Below are 4,452 nucleotides of genomic sequence, written 5' to 3'. Positions count from 1 at the left end.
TTAACAGAGTCACTATGTTTTTCCAAAGTTATAAAAAACAGTTATAAGGGCCCCAAACAAAAATGCCAAAACCCATGCCTTGGAATGAAATGTTTCCCCCAGGCTGTGCTCCCTTCAAGCCAGGGCTCTGAAGACCCTGTAGGCTTCCAGAGAGTCCTGAGGCATTCCTTTCCCTTCTTGGTAACAATGTTACTCTGGAAACTGATTTCCAGTAGAAGTGAGGCATTCACACCCTCTCTGGTCTCTGCTGACTATAATTAGAAACCACTGGGCTTCCACCATCTCAAAAGAAAGCTTGAGAAATGGGGTTACAAGAAGAAACTTGAAGGTAAGTAAATATTGTTGCAGCATTCCATGCCCCTGGGTTACCCAGAGGTCTTCACTCCTTCCTTTCTTTGGGGTCTAGACTCTTTCACACAATGCTTATTTACAACCTCTTCTCATCAGTACTAGATCACTTTTTTAAACTGAATTTTGGTTTATTCATTCAACCCACTTATATTGTGCCTAATATGTGTCAGACATTGTGCTACACACTTGAACTACGTCAGTGTTAATTAGAATTTATAATAAAGACATTTAAGGCCCAGCCTCAGATCACTGGATCCAGTTTCACTGAGTGCATCATTTAGGTGTCCTGGGTGTGACCACAGGCAAATTCTCCTGAACTGTGTATGTACAGTGTACAGCTACAAGTAGGTTGACAGAAATATGTACAGAATACCTCCAGGCAGCAAGCAAAGAGTTGTGTACAGGTGTATACCCCCGCATGAAATACAGTATTTTCCCCTAGAACAAATTAGGTCAGGACTCTTCCCCCCTACACACTTCTCTTCCAAGCAAAATAAAATAAAACTTTACAGCAAATGGAATTCTAGCCTTTGCACATGCGTGTGTGAGTACGGGTGAACTATTTCTGAATGTCTTCTCAGGCAGGTTTATGATCTGGGGGAGGATCAGGGCTCCAACGGCTGGTGTAGGAGAGAGGGCTCTTTGTGTGGCTGCCCCAGTCCCTGTGAAAGCATGCTGGCCTGGGCGGCCTCAGCTTCCATGGAGCAGAACTAGGGCAGCCTGAGCTGGCCCACCCGGTTCTCAGAAGCTGCCCCAGGAGGAGACTTCTCCCAACTCCCAAGCTGGATGCTGCTAATTGGAAGCAGATGGTCCCTCAGAGACCCAGCCTCCAGGACTAGGTGGGCTGGTAAGCACACACAAACATATACACACTCACAAAAGCATACACTGTCACACACAAAACACATCCATTCACAAATATACTCACCAACATAACATCTTACACACTATCACACAAACACTTGCAAACACAACTCAAAAACCTGCTGTCACAAACACAACTATATACATACAAATCTCAGAAATAATCACTCTCCTCTTTGCCTTGACCCTGACAGGCACCTCTTCTCTGACCACCTTAGCCCTTCATCTCACACCAAGAAGAGAATATTTCAGGCGACTTCAGGCTGACAGTAACCCCATTTAATACAATGTTTTGTGGCTTTTTAGATCAAAGCCATCATAAGCTGGTCAGGGAGGAGTAGGAGAGATTCTAGGCAGGAGTTTAATACAACTCCAGTGCAGCCATTGTTAAATTATACTTCTCAACATAGACTGGAGCATCAGTTTTTGAAGGAACAAGTTATTGTTAATTGCAACCTTCTCATTCTTCCTGACCCCTCAGTTGATGGCAGGGTGGAGGGGGGTTCATTTGTTCTCCTGATGGGATGTATGTTTAAAAGGAGAAAAAAAGAACAGATTTGTTTCTGTATTTTTCTTTCCTGTGGCCATCCTTCAAGACAATCCATATTAAAGGGATTCTTCGATCTTAAATCTCAATTTCATTTCAATGTTTTTTCTTTTGTCCTGTAAGCATTCTCTTTTTCCTGCTTTGTAAATTTGGGCTGTTAATTTTAAATATTATAAAACATCTCCCACCTTGATTTTTTGGGGGGTGGGTAAAAACTAAGTGTTAAACTTTCAGTATGCCCAACTATTATGGCAAAGCAGTCAAACCCATATTTGTTCATTAGAGGAAAGACAAATATAGATACTTGGGCTGCCAAGTGGCCTTACTTTCCAACTGACCTGCCTGCCAGCCCCAGTTGTGGGCTTTATCTGCCGGCTCTTGAAGGAATTATGAGCCAGCAAGTGAGCTAGGCCCCACCATAATAAACCTGTCACACCTCTGCAGCTGTGTAGGGGCCCAGGGCTGGCTGTGGGGCTGCATCACTTTAAGGAAAGTGCTAAAGTGCTTCCACAGATAATGCTCTGCACAAGATGGCTCCTTAGGAAGCTAGATTGCCTGTCTGAATTGTGTGCCAGGTAAGGGGCAGATCCAGTGCTGTGAACCGATAGAAATCATTTCAGGCTTCTTTTATTCCCTTTTAATGGCCTTGCCAACACCAACCACCAAACCCCATATCCCTGGCAGCCAAGAAGTTGGTGGGCTGCTGGTGAATACTACTTTTTCTATGCTATTAAAACTAGGAGCAAGAGGCAACATTTAAAAGTTTTTATTTTAAAATAATAACCTTGGGGTTGGTGGTGTAGCTCAGGGGTAGAGCATTTGCCTAACCTAGGCAAATGCATGAGGCCCCAGATACATCCCCAGCAACTAAACAAACAAGTGCATCACTTATAAACAACTTTCTAAGCCCTCCCCCCAAAACACCTCAAAGCAAAAGGTATTTGTATTTGGCATTCTGTTTTAAAGAGTATCCCAAAGAATCCAATTCATACATGGAATATTTTCCGATCAATCCTGGCACTGTAGCCTTAATTACTCAGAGGATGTCATGAGTAGGGGAGCTCCCATGCGGGTGTCACACAAAGATTGTGTGTGTGTGTGTGTGTGTGTGTTACAAACAGATCAGAAAGTCCCAGCATGCCATCTGCACCTCCCCAAACACTGGGATATTTCACAATTGGGGGTACTGAGAATTTTCACAAACAGCAGCGGACAACTGGGACACAAGGCAGTTCTGAGAGGTGGCTCACACCCTACAGTCCTGGCTTCCCATGGTTCTCAGTATCCTTTGAAAACACAGAGCCTGAGTCTATTTTGGAAGTAGGGTGAGACACTGCTGCCCTGTGCCCAGCAGTCCCTTGCTCCTTCACCCCTAGTTCCACCGTGTCCCTGTCCCCGCACATAACCTGGGGTTGGTGGAACACATTTTCAGGTAGCATGCCATTGGGGATAAGGCCTGCTACTGGACCACCACCGTTTCGGTGACCCTGGCCTTCGAGGCTGCCCAGCAATCTGCAGAGTTCCATGTAGTGGGCTTCTCCTGCGACTCTCACCGGAAGTGACCAGAACCGCCAGAGATCTTCCCAAGGTCCTAGTTAAGAAAAAATATGATGGCAGGGCCCCCCACCACATCCTCAAACGAGTCCTGGGCAAGAATGACTGTTGGGGGCCCTAGATCGAGGCCTGACCTCCGGCCCCACCGCCCACTCCCAGGTTCCCGCCCTTCCTCCAGGGTCAGGGTCACACACAGCAGACGCCCAAGTTTATGCTGCCCCTTTGATCTCTGAATTTGGGGGCCAAGGTGCCCGCCTGGGTGCGCTGCCGAGGTGGCTGCAAAGATCCCCGACGGCCGATGCGGAGGCCTGGGCCAGCTCACTAGCACCTCAACCTTCTGCGAGGCTCTAAATCTCTGGGTGTCCAAGCTTTGGCCTCGAAGGAGAGGCTAAATGGGCCCGCTGACCGCTACGGACCCGGAGGCTCCGCGCGTGCGCATGCGCAGGCCAGGAGTCCCTGAACTCAGGCCCCAGCGGGCTCGGACCCTGCACGTGTACAGTGGCCTGTAGCCTCGCGCTTCCCAACTCGGGGGTCCCCAGAGCAGAGTTGAGGTGAGAAAGCATTGTCATTCATAAAAAGAAAACCCTCACATCTGTGGCCCTGGGCTCACTGGTGCGCGGCAGCCTTCAGGCCAACAGCACGAGGGCAAGGGAGCTGGTGAACAAGGGAAGGCAACAAAATGGGGCTCCTCGGACTCCCGATGCTTCGGGGCGGCACTGGGTCCCTGCTGGCCTGAGAAGAAGCCGCACAGCCCGAAGGCCGGGCTGGAGTGACGGGCCGCGGCGAGAGAATGTATATTTGGAAGGGGTCAGGCCCTCGGCTGGAGTCTGGCTTTTTATGGCGAGGAAACTGCCTGGGAAGGGCCCTCTGGCGAAGCCTTCCTGTTGTGCCTCTGTGCCCAGCAGCGCCCGGCGCGGGAAGCGCGCGGCTGCACCAGGGAGAGGATGGCCTTTTCTCCTCGGCTCTGAGGACACGACTCCCGGTAGGGGCTGCCGGGTAGGCCTTCCCTGGAGCCAGCGGACAAATGCTAGAGGAACATGTCACATTATTGTTTTGGCACCAAACACACTGTAAGTCCTGCCCTGCACCTCCCGGATAGTCTATTGACGTAAAGCGGGGCGGGGGGCGGGGGGGGG

Source organism: Marmota marmota, unplaced genomic scaffold, assembly GCF_001458135.2.
Source record: "Marmota marmota marmota unplaced genomic scaffold, marMar, whole genome shotgun sequence".
Taxonomy (NCBI): Eukaryota; Metazoa; Chordata; class Mammalia; order Rodentia; family Sciuridae; genus Marmota; species Marmota marmota.
This window is presented reverse-complemented; position numbering follows the sequence as displayed.